Here is a 13,286-nt window from a genome sequence, read left to right on the forward strand (position 1 = left end):
ACAATGGTTTAACACAGGTTTAAAGGCACAAACCCACTTGATCAATGCTCAGGGCAATCACACAGCATCCAATGAACTAAATCCCGGACAAGCCCCTCACTGAACTCCATTCTTCCCGGGCATCTCAGGAAATGGTTCGTTAGCCCTTGCGGTCTCCCAACTCAGCGCTGAGAAACTCACTGTTCTCCGGCCTCGTATGTCAAGGTATACACATTTCGGTCCAGCCAAATCCATGAGATTCGGATGTCTCTTCCACTCAAGCCCCAGTTTGTGTGAATGCTGTGTGATTTGCTGCTCTGTTACAGCTCGTTGGCAGGAAATAACTGATTGCACACCGCATACAGTTAAAGGAAGTATATTTATGAATATTAATTTAACTAAAGAGTTAGTAAAGAAAGAAAAAAACAAAAAGGGCCTATTATAATTAAAGTCAAATGTGCAGACATTGGAGCTCAAATCTTCCAGAAGTCATGTTCACCGATCCTCAGTAAACTCCCACACCTTGCTCTGTCGAGTCATGGTCCCCATGGGATCAAATCCTACAACCAGTTCTCTCCAGCGTCTTCCATCTTCATCTCCCACTGAATAAAGACAAAGGCTCACACCGGTGTCAGGCACAAAGTTATACTCACTGCACCCAGCCTGCTCTCCTGATTGGATGGCCTACATTCCTAAGCACCCCTTACTCTAACAATAACCCAAGCACTGCTTCTACAGAACGGCTGTTACATGAAATACCCTACAACGTTAACAGTGAAACCTTTACCAGGGTGTTACAGTAGATAACAATTCTAGGACACCTGGTTGCAGGCATTGGTCAGCCCTTTACATTTCAGGATTCCAACATGTCAATAGTGGGACCATACACTTTACTTTCCCCACCTGCACATGTGCAAAGGAAATCTAGCAAGATGTATGAGTGTACAATTGTAGGAAATGCTGAGATAATCTTCTGCAGAAATGTAAAATGGCCCAAAAATTGGCATCAGCGCATTTCATTCTGGAGAATGAAACAGTGCTGGGTGATCAAATATTTAGAGTACCATCTTCTTGTTGGTAACTTTATACCATAGTGTGAAACAGCACTTCGCTGTGAATCAAAATCCCTCCCTTTAAATCACAAAGGTTCACATATTTAAGCATGGTTCACACATTATTTTATTATGAGTTAAATTATGAAATAATTTAATCTAATTTCTGTTATGTAACTTAAATTAACTGCAACATCAGATGTTGAGAATGGGATGAGAAAATGAGACTTGGAGAAGTGACAGTGGCAACAAGCAGTGTGAATAATGCATGAAAAGCAGAGTCTAATTTCTTGGCATTGTGGGCAAGTATGTCACACTATATAGCACCCCAGTTATTTTAAAACTGTGGTCTGAATTGAGCTTCCTTGTGGGTGGTAGTTCTGTGGTGTTGAGGTCCCTTCTGCTGGTCAGGGAGAAGCTGATTGGCAGTTGCTGGTACATGTGTCATGTTGTTCTATTGCTGGATTCTGTCCAGTAGTGCAGTCAATCATATGGGAATATACTGGGGAATCTGCCAATGTGACCCTGTGCCAGTTAGAATTGGCATGGGATGGAATTTGTATTTACTTTAGTGGGAAATCCTGACCTGGAGATTAGAAAAAATGACAAGGTGGTCATAAACAGGAGATTCTGCAGATGCTGGAAAACCAACGTAATGCACAAAGCGCTGGAGGAACTCAGCAAGTCAGACAGCATCTATGGAGTGTAATAAATATTTGATGTTTTGGGGTGAGACCCTTCATCAGAACAGTTCTCATGAAGAGTTTTGGCCAGAAATGTTGATTGTTTATGACCTGTTGAGTTCCTCCAGCATTTTGTGTGTGTTACTCTAAATAACAAGTTGAGTTATTTAGTTTTTACTCATTCTTCATCAATTTAATTTTCTTAGTCAACTTTGTTATATGTTTGTAATCAATTGTATAGTCATGTATGTAATTTAAAGCAATTTTAGATGTCTTGGCCTGTCCAGAGATAATTAAAACTTTTATAAATCCTTGACAACATTGAGGGAAAATGCTGTCCTGAGCTTTGCTCTTGCTGCTAACTGCCCTGGCCTTCTGGAGTTCTAGTGTGGTGCTGTTCTGTCTGAGGTATCATTGATGCTGAGACTTTACCTTGTTGCTTCACTGTGATATCATAAGGGCTAAAATGATTGGACTCATGCATCCATCCACGCTGTGCACAGACATGAGGAGGGTACAAGGAATTTCTTCTGGCCGTAGGCCAATCAGGCAAGAATCATCTTCTGTATTTCAACTGAAGATACTGTACTGGCATGCATCTGCCTCTTTTCACCACACCCAAATTCTGGTTACAAATTTCATTTTGAAAAAGACTATTGAACTCGGTGGATTAAAAATTGGCTGAGATATAAGAAGTCAAGGGTGGTTAAAATTGAAGGCTGTGATTAATGGTGTGCCGCAGGGTTGGTGCTGAGACCTTTTATTCCTTGTACAGTATATAAGTGATTTGGATCCAAATGCACAATGCTTGATCAATAAGTTTGCAGATGACCTGAAATTAGGAGGTGTTGTTGACAGTAAAGGAAGTTACCATAAATTACAAGAGGATCTTGATCAGTTAGGGAAGTGGGCCGAGGAGTGCTAAATGGTTTTCGATACGGATATATATGCAGTAGTATGTTTTAGAAAGTCAACCCAGCATTTGTGTGTAAGGAATGCAATGGAACAGCTGGACTTGGGGGTATAAGTGCAAAGACAATTGAAAGTGGCATCACAGGTAGACAGCGTGATGTAAAAAACATGCAGTGTACTGGCCTTCATTAGTCAAAAAGTGTAGGAATTGGACAATATGCTGCAGTTGTATAAGTCGTTTGTGAGGCTGCACTTGTAGTTCTGTGTGCAGATTTGGTCAAGAAATTTGTAAAGAAATGTTTAAAATGGAAAATCTACAGAAGAGATCTACATGGATGTTGCCAGGACCAGAGGGCCTGAGTTATAAGGAGAGGTTGGCAATGTTAGGTTTTTATTCCTTAGAACAAAGGAGAATGAAGGATGACCTTATAGAAATGTTTAAAATTATGTGAGCATAGGTAAGGTGAACAGTAACAGTAGCTTGCCCAGGGTGGGAGAATCCTGAACTAGGGGTCATAGAGTGACAGGAGGAATGCTCAAAAGGGATGTGAGGAGCAACTTTTTTCATGCAGAGCATGGTAAGTGTGTGAAATGAGCTTCCAGAGGAAATAATTGAGGCAGTTACAATAGTGCCATACAAGAAACACTTGGATAGGTAAATGGAGAGGTAAAGCTTCAAGGGATAAGGACCAAACTCAGGAAGGGGGCATGATAGTCAGCGTTAACTCATTGGGCCACACGATATTGCTCTGTGACTTTAAGAAATGGAAAGGTAATCAAATTTCTTGACCTTTGGAAGACAAGATTACCTGCTCACTGATCTCAAAATATGGTTTAGGGCATTTTGTACTAAAGGAAAATGAAAAGGTAGGATGGCAAAAAAGGCTCCTCAATTTTGTATAGCAACATATGGTTCTCTGTTTACAAGGTATTCTGCTGTTTGATCTGTTTTGTCTGCTGGATCATAATAAATTTCACTGAATCATTTCAGTATATACTCGTGGGAGGCCTCAGATTTTCCAAAGTACCTAGAATTTTATCGGAAAGGCTTGGAGCACCATACTTCTTCAAAAGATTTTATGCCCAGAGGCTCCAATTAGCCATAGAGACTAAAAGCAGATCAGAAGTCACCTGTCTGTAAATTTGCTTCTTGCCCGCTGCATTCATTGGTAGCTGGTGACTGGAATTAGAGTCCTGGCACTGAGTCTGCTTTAGATTTTAAACTGGATCAGACTGAGTAAGTGTTCAGTTCTTAGGGCAATCTGTCAGTAATCTGTCTGTTTATCTTTTCCATTGCCAGGGTGAGGATCAACAGAAACTAGGAGAATAACACCTCAGATTCCACCTATGTAGTTTACAACCGAAAGGTATGAACATTGAATTCTCTAATTTCAAGTAACCAAATCCTCCTATGCTCTACCCCAATCAAATGTTCAATCCACCTCAGGTCTCTTACATCATTATTTTAGTTCTCATCCTTCTCCTGATTCAATCCACCTATTAAACACATATCTGATCCACTGGATCCCCTCTTCTGTAATGAAATTTATTGTTTTGTGTCAGTAACACATTGCAATACATAATAATAGAAAGACTATAAATTATAATAAGAAATATAGATTTATATAATTAAGTAGTGCTAAGAGAGTGCAAAAATAGTGAGGTAGTGTTCATGGGTTCATTGTCCATTCAAAAAACTGATGGTGGAGGCGAAGAAATTGTCATGAAATGTCGAGTGTGTGCCTTTATGTTCTTGTACCAACCCTCCTTGATGGTAGCAATGAGAAGAAGGCATGCCCTGGAAGGAGTCCTTAATAATGGGTGATACCTTCATGAGGCATTGCCTTTTGAAGGTGTCCTCAATGCTGGGAGGCTAGTGCCCATAATGGCTGAGTTTACAACTTCCAGCAGCTTTTTCCAATCCTGTGCAGTGGCCACTCCATACCAGTTGGTGATACAACCAGTTAGAATGTTCTCCATGGTACACCTGTAGAAATCTGTGTATGTTTTTGGTGACATACCAAATCTCTTCAAACTCCTAATGAAATATACCTGCTGTTGTGTCTTCTTTGTAATGTATCAAACTGTTGAACCCAGGAACTTGAAACTGTTCTCCCTTTCCACTGCTAATCTCTTGATGTGGGCTGGTGTACGTTCCCTTAATTTCCCCCTCTTGAAGTCCATAATTAATTCCTTGGTGTTACTGACATTGAGTGCAAGGTTGTTGTTGTGACACCACTCTACCAGCTGATCTATCTCACACCTGTGTGCCTCCTCTTTACCATCTGAAATACACCCAACAATAATTGTGTCAGGCAAATTTATGGATGGTATTTGAACTAAGCCAAGCCTCTCAGTCATGGGTATAGAGAGAATAGAACAGTGGGATAAGCATGCATCCCTGAGGTATGCCTGTATTGATTGTCAGTGAGGAGGAGATGTTATTTCCAATCTGCACTGACTGTAATTGCTCAGAGAAGAAGTCAAGATCCAGTTGCTGAAGGAAGTATAGAGCCACAGGTTTTGGAGCTTGTTGATTATAACTGAGGGTATCATTGTGTTGAACGATGAGTTGTAATAAATAAGAAATAGCCTGATGTATGTATTGCTATTGTCCAGGTGATCCAAGGCCAAGTGGACAGCCAGTGAGATTGCATCTGTTGTAAACCTATCATGGTGATAGGCAATTTGCAGTAAATCCAAGCAACACACACACACACACACATACACACACACACACACACACACACACACACACACACACACACACACACACACACACACACACACACACACACACACACACACACACACACACACACACACACACACACACACACACACACAATGCTGGAGGAACTCAGCAGGCCAGGCAGCATCTATGGAAAAGAGTTAACAGTGATTGATGTTTTGGGCCGAGATCCTTCATTCATGAGCCTTGATGAAGGGTCTCAGCCCGACACGTCAGCTGTTTACTCTTTTCCATAGATGCTGCCTGGCCTGCTGAGGTCCTCCAGCATTTTGTGTGTGTTGCTTGGGTTACCAGCATCTGCAGATTTTCACGTCTTTGCAGTGAGTCAAGATCCTTGCAGGAGTTGATTCTAGTCATGACCGACCCCTCAAAGTACTTAATCGTAGTAGATGTGAGTGCAATTGGGCAATAGTCATTGAGGCAGCTCACTGTGCTCTTCTTGGGCACAGGTATGATTGTCACCCTATTGAAGTAGAAGGCAACCTACAATAGACAATAGACAATAGGTGCAGAAGTAGCCCATTCGGCCCTTCGAGCCTGCACTGCCATTCTGAGATCATGGCTGATCATCTACTATCAATACCCGGTTCCTGCCTTGTCCCCATATCCCTTGATTCCCCTATCCATAAGATACCTATCTAGCTCCTTCTTGAAAACAGTAGTGAGGGATTAAAGATGCCCTTGAACACTCCTCCCAGTTGGTTAGTTAGTTGGCACAGGTTTTCAATGCCTTACTAGCTATACTATCAGGTAAGGCATTGATGCCTTGCAAGGTTTCACCCTCTTGAAAGATGTTCTGACATCGGACTGCAGGGTCATGAGATGCTGCAGGGATTTGCAGTGCTGTAGTATTATTCTCCCTTTCAAAGTATGAGTCATTTGCTGTGGGAGTTGCTGCCTGACCCAGTGAATTCCTCCAGCAGATTATTGCTCTAGACTCCAGCAACTACGTTCTCTTTTGCCTCAAGACCATATGTTTTGATTGATAGTGATTTTTAGAGATATTTGATAGGAGCATGGTGCATTATTTAATGGTTGAGATGAATGGTCTAGTTGGTTGTTGATAGGCTTTGAAGACAATTTATAAAGTCATGAAACCTTCTGATCGATAGTGTATATATTTCAACGCTAAAATACAGGGTGATTTTCTTGGCAATTAAAATTGTTCCCTTGAATGTAGAAATTAGGAAAATTAATGAAAAAATATGAGTGGGACCTATATGGACTTTTCTGTGGCGCTTGAGATCATATGAGTTTTTGGACACTTGGCAAGGGCCAGTACAAAGAAGTAAAGCTTAAGTGGAGCAGCCATTGTGGGAGGTTTTGATGAGAAGAGGCAGAGACTAAGACAAGTTTCTGGAAAGTTCTTTCTTTTTCATTGCACAGTTAGAGCAGTGTGAATGCCAGGTAGGTTAATGGAATGTTCCTCTTGCAGAATGCATGACAAGGAGACCTCCAGTATTTGTGACAACTACATCTGCGAGAACTGCATTCATCTGCAGCTTCTCACAAGCCACATTAGGAAGGTGGTGCTGGATTATGTTCGGCTCACAAGGCATCAGGCCCTGATAGTGCACCTGGTAAGGCAGGGGTTCCCAACCTTTTTTGCACCACGGACCGGTTTAATATTGACAATATTCTTGCGGACTGGCCGACTAGTGGGGGTGTGTTAATCACGACCTGAATATAGATGATAAGTCAACTAAGTCACTTATAAGTGGCTAATAAACTCAATTTCATTTCTAAAATGGTATATCTAACAAATTTAATATTAGACACACAGCACATATTTTCCCTGTATATAAAATCATTGCAACACACCAATATCGCTGAATCAGTGAGAGCCCTGGGCTTGTTTCTCTGCAACAAGACGGTCCCATCGAGGGGTGATGGGAGACAGCGATACTCGAAGGGGGTTCCTTATTGTCCAGTCTATTCTGCAATTTAGTTTTTGTTGCATTCATTGCAGAAAACCCCGCTTCGCAGAGATATGATGTTGGAAATGGAAGCAACGTTTTCAGTGCTTTCGTGGCTATCTCAGGATATTCAGCCTTGACTTTGATCCAGAATGCCGGCAGAGATGTTATGTCAAACATACTTTTCAGCCCACCGTCACTTGCAAGCTCGAGGAGTTGATCTTCTTCCCGCGCTGACATGGATGACGAGTGGGTAATGACCTCGCATGCATAATGACCTCACGTGTGTTTAAGTTCCAACAGTGGGCGTGACAGGGAATGAGGAAAGGTGTAGCTGACTCATACCGTTTCATATCGCCAAATCATATCGTTTCCTCGCGGCCCAGTAGCACATGCTTTGCAGCCGGGTACTAGTCCGCAGCCCGGTGGTTGGGGACCACTGTGGTAAGGCATTCAAAACCTGTGCCAACCAACTAACCAACTGGTGTGAGATGGGGAGGTTGATTAACAGGAGATACAGGGAGATAGTATTGGCACGTGGCCAAGTGGCTAAGGCGTTGGTCTAGTGATCTGATGGTCACTAGTTTGAGCCTCAGCTGAGGCAGCGTGTTGTGTCCTTGAGCAAGGCACTTAACCACACATTGCTCTGTGACGACACCGGCTGTATCGGCCTAGTGCCCTTCCCTTGGACAACATTGGTGGTGTGGAGAGGGGAAACTTGCAGCATGGGCAACTGCCGGTCTTCCATACAACCTTGCCCAGGCCTCAGTCAACATCGAAATCAATGGACAGCCGAAGAAGAAGACAGGGAGATAGTTAGACCTAAGGGGCAGGACACGTACTTGGGTGACAGTCAGGAGAAGGAAAGGGGCAAGACAGCCAATGCAGGGTAACCATAAGACATAGGAGCAGTATTAGGCCATCTGGCCTATCTCTGCTCTGCCATTCAATTATGGCTGATCTTTTTACTTTATCTCCTCCTCAGCCCAGTTCCTGGCTTTCTCCCAGTAACCTTTGATGCCATGTCCAATCTAGAACCTATCAATTTCTATCTTAAATATGCCCAACAGTCTGGCTTCCACAGCTACATGTGTCAACAAATACCACAAGTTCACCACCCTTTGGCAAAAGAAATTTCTCTGCATCTCTGTTTAGAAAGGGTGCCCCTCTATTCTGAGGCTGTGCCCTCTTGTCCTAGATTCTCCCAACATGGGAAACATCCTTTCCACATCTACTCTGTCAAGGCCTTTCAGCATTCAAAAGGTTTCAATGAGATCTCCTCTTATCCTTCTGTATTCCGGCGAGTACAGACCCAGAGCCGTCAAATGTTCCTCATGTGATAACCCTTTCATTCCTGGAATCATCCTTATGAACCTCCTCTGGACCCTCTCCAAAGCCAGCACATCTTTTCTAAGATGAGGAGCCCAAAACTATTCACAATACTCAAGGTGAGGCCTCACCAGTGTCTTATAAGCCTCTGCATACATCCTTGCTCTTGTATTCTAGACCTTTTGAAATGAACGATAACATGGCACTTGCCTTCCTCACCACCGACTCAACCTGCAAGTTAACTTTCAGGGTGTTCTGTACAAGGAGTCCCAAGTTCCTTTGCATCTCAGATTCTTGGTTTTTCTCCCCATTTAGAAAATAGTCCGCAAATTTATTTCTACTACCAAGTGCATAACCATGCATTTTCTTGCCCATTCTCCTAATCTGCCTAAGTCCTTCTGCATCCTACCTCCTTCAACACTACGTGCCCCTCCACCACTCTTCAAATCATCTGCAAACTTGGCAACAAAGCCATCTATTCCATCATCTAAATCATTTATATACAGCGTAAAAAGAAATGGTCCCAACACCGAGCCCTGCAGAGCACCACAAGTCACTAACAGCCAACCAGAAAAGGATTGTTTTATTCCCACTCTCTGCCTCCTACCTATCAGCCAATTCTGCAATCATGTTAGTAACTTCCCTGTAATACCATGGGCTCTTCACTTAGTAAACAGCCTCATGTGTTGCGCCTTGTCAGAGGCCTTCTGCAAGTCCAAGTATACAACATTCACTGCATCCCCTTTATCTATCCAACAGGATAGATTATCTGGATAGAATATCTGGATAATAACAACAGGATAATAATCTATCCAAAGAATTCCAACAGGTTCATCAGGCAGGATTTTCCCTGAAAAAAATGATGCTGACTTTGTACTATCTTGTCCTGTATCACCAAGTACCCCATCACTTCATCCTTAACAATCCTCTGGCACAGAGTCTGGACCTGTGGCTCAAAAGGGAAGGGAAAGGAAATGGGTAGCAGCAGTGATAGGGGACTCTATAGTTAGGGGGTCAGACAGGCGATTCTGTGGATGCAGGAAAGAAACACAGATGGTAGTTTGCCTCCCAGGTGCCAGGGTCCAGGATGTTTCCAATCACATTCATGATATCCTGAAGTGGGAAGGTGAACAGCAGGAGGTCATGGTGCACATTGGCACCAACAACACAGGAGGAAGGGAGGAGGTCCTGAAAACAGACTACAGGGAGTTATGAAGGAAATTGAGAAGCAGGACCTCAAAGGAGGTAATCTTGGGATTACTGCCTGTGCTACACGACAATGAGTATAGGAATAGAGTGAGGTGGAGGATAAATGCTTAGCTGAGGGATTGGAGCAGCAGGCAGGGATTCAGATTTCTGGATCATTAGGACCCCTTTTGGGGCAGGCGTGACCTATACAAAAAGGATGGGTTGTCTTGAATCTGAGGGAGGCCTATATTCTAGCAGGAAAGTTTGCTAAGGCTGTTAGGGAGAGTTTAAACTAGAATTGCTGGGGAGTGGGAACGGAACTGAAGAGATAGAGGAAGTGGCAGTTGGCTCACAAATAGAAAAAACTTGTAGATGGTGTGAGAGGGAGAATAGGCAGGTGATAGAGAAGGGATGCACTCAGACTGATGCTTTGAGGTACAGGTGTCCTCTGCTTTACGAATGTTCGCTTTACGGCACTTCACTTTTACAAAAGACCTACATTAGTAACCTGTTTTGGCATCACAAAGAGGATTTTCACTTTTATGAAATTTTTTTCCATATAAATGAATGGTTCTTCACTTTACGCCATTTCAGCTTATGAAAGGTTTCATAGGAATGCTCTACCTTTGTAAAGGGGGGGCACCTGTATTGTCTATTTTAATGCAAGAAGCATCATGAACAAAGCGGATGAGCTTAGAGCATGGATCAGTACTTGGAACTATGATGTTGTGGCCATTACAGAGACTTGGATGGCTCAGGGGCAGGAATGGTTACTTAGAGTGCCAGGCTTTAGATGTTTCAAAGGACAGGGAGGGAGGCAAAAGAGGTGGGGGTGTAGCACTGTTGATCAGAGATAGTGTCACCGTTGCTGAAAAGGAAGAAGTCATGGAGGGATTATTTACTGAGTCTCTGTGGGCAGAAGTTAGGAACAGGAGGGGGTCAATAACTCTACTGGGTGATTTTTATGGAACTCCCAATAGTAACAGGGGCATGGAGGAGCCAGATAGGGAGACAGATTTGGGAAAGGTGTAATAATAACAGGGTTGTCGTGGTGGGAGATTTTAATTTCCTAAATATATATTGGCATCTTCCTAGAGCAAGGGATTTAGAGGGGGTGGAGTGTGTTATGTGTGTTCAGGAGGGTTTCCTGACATAATATATAGATAAGCCTACAAGAGGGGAGGCTGTACTAGATCTGGTATTGGGAAATGAACCTGGTCAGGTGTCAGGTCTCTCAGTGAGATAGCATTTTGGAGTTCATGATTCCAATTCTATCTCCTTTACCATAGCATTAGAGAGGGATAGGAACAAACAAGTTAGGAAAGTGTATAATTAGAGTAAGGGGAAATATGAAGCTATCAGGCAGGAACTTCGAAGTATAAATTAGGAACAGATGTTCTCAAGGAAATGTACAGCAGAAATGTGGCAAATGTTCAGGGGATATTTGCATGACGTTCTGCATAGGTACGTTCCAATGAGATGGAAAGGATGGTGGGTACAGGAACTGTGGTTTACAAAGGCTATTGAAAATCTAGTCAAGAAGAAAAGAAAAGCTTATGAAAGGTTCAAAAAACTAGATAAAGATGGAGATTTAGAAGATTATAAGGCTAGCAGGAAGGAGCTTAAGAATGAAATTAGGAGATCCGAAGGGGCCATGAGAAGGCCTTGGTGAGCAGGATTAAGGAAAACCCCAAGGCATTCTACAAGTATGAGAAGAGCAAGAGGCTAAGATGTGAGAGAATAGGACCAATCAAGTATGACAGTGGAAAAGTGTGTATAGAACTGGAGGAGATAGCGGAGGTATTCAATGAATACTTTGCATCAGTATTTACTACGGAAAAGGACTTTGGTGATTGTAGGGATGAATTAGAGCGAACTGAAGAGCATGAGCATACAGACATTAAGAAAGAGGATGTGCTGGAGGTTTTGGAAAGCATCAAGTTGGATAAGTCACTGGGACCAGACGAGATATACTCCATGCTACTGTGGGAGGTGAGTGAGGAGATTGCTGATCCTCTGGCAATGATCTTTGCATCATCAATGGGGATGGAAGAGGATCCAGAAGATTGGAGGTTTGCAGATGCTGTTCCCTTATTGAAGAAAATGAGTAGAGATAGCCCAGGAAATTATAGATCAGTGAGTCTTACTTCAGTGGTTAGTAAGTTTATGGAGAAGATCCCGAGAGGCAGGATTTATGAACATTTGGAGAGGCATAATATGATTAGGAATAGTCAGCATGGTTTTGTCAAAGGCAGGTCGTGCCTTACGAGCCTGATTGAATTTTTGAGTATGTTTTCTAAACGCATTGATGAAGGTAGAGCAGGAGATGTCGTGTATATGGATTTCAGTTAGGCATTTGATAAGGTACCCCATGCAAGGCTTACTGGGAAAGAATGAGGCGTGGGATCCAAGGGGACCTTACTTTGTGGATCCAGAACTGGCTTGCCCACAGAGGGCAAAGAGTGGTTGAATATGGGTCATATTCTGCATAGAGATTGGTGACTAGTGGTGTGCCTCAGGGTGTTCTGGGACCCCTTCTCTTTGTCATTTTCATAAATGACGTGGATGAAGAAGTGGAGGGATGGATTAGTAAATTTGCTGATGACACAAAGGTTGGGGGTGATGTGGATAGTGTGGAGGGCTGACAGAAGTTACAGCGGGATATCGATAGGATGCAAAACTGGGCTGAGAAGTGGCAGATGGAGTTCAACCCAGATAAGTGTGAGGTGGTTCATTTTGATAGATTACAGGCAGTCCCCGGGTTATGTACGAGTTCCGTTCCTGAGTCCGTCTTTAAGTTGGATTTGTACATAAGTCGGAACAAGTACATCTGGTATCATTTAGCGTCAGTTAGTCAAACATTTGTCTTAGTATATAGTATGTATTTTACCTTTCTATGCATATGAAACACTTAAGAAACATAAGTATTCCAATAATTAAACCACTGCATTGCTTAGTAATAATTGTAGCTTTCATCGGGGCAGGGCCTTTCACATGCTCCATTATTCACACTTTATCCGTTATCCTTTAAAATTGTTCCGATCATTGACCGACTGTAGCCTAACGCTTTTCCGATGGCCAATGGCGTTTCATCTCTTTCCAAACGCTTTATTATTTCCACTTTATTTTCAATCCTGTCAATGGAACAGAAACAGTGCGGGCGGTGGGTCCCGACCTCCGCTGGCTCCTGAGGTCCGCTGGGTCCTAAGGACCACCACACCTGAATTCCCCGGGTTCGAAAGTCCACCACACTGAGACAGGTTAAATGGGACATGTGGGGGCTGTGCTGGATTTAGGTATTTGATCCTCCACAATATTCCGTGTAGGAATTTAAACTGGAGGTGGCAGTGTTTTTTTTACGAGGTTGAGTTGCGAGCTCGACATCAACCCGGCATGGATGGTACGGGAGTCACTGGATCAACATCAACCCAGCATGGGAGCGGTCTGTCACTGGATCGAACTCGGAAACCTCTGT

The 13,286-nt window shown here is 43.0% G+C and overlaps 1 protein-coding gene across 2 annotated transcripts in view; it reads left to right on the forward strand.

The window, feature by feature from the left end:
• Window positions 1-13,286, forward strand: part of pcdh15b (protocadherin-related 15b) — a 1,734,278-nt gene that overhangs the window by 350,439 nt on the left and 1,370,553 nt on the right. Inside the window, exon 2 of one of the 2 annotated variants that reach the window (XM_073027316.1) lies at window positions 3,927-3,993. The exons of the other annotated variant lie outside the window; for it this stretch is intronic. The gene's annotated coding sequence lies outside the window, so the exon portion shown is untranslated. The remainder of the gene's footprint in view (window positions 1-3,926; window positions 3,994-13,286) is intronic. 2 annotated transcript variants of the gene reach the window in all.

Source organism: Hemitrygon akajei, chromosome 23 (assembly GCF_048418815.1).
Source record: "Hemitrygon akajei chromosome 23, sHemAka1.3, whole genome shotgun sequence".
NCBI classification, from domain to species: Eukaryota; Metazoa; Chordata; class Chondrichthyes; order Myliobatiformes; family Dasyatidae; genus Hemitrygon; species Hemitrygon akajei.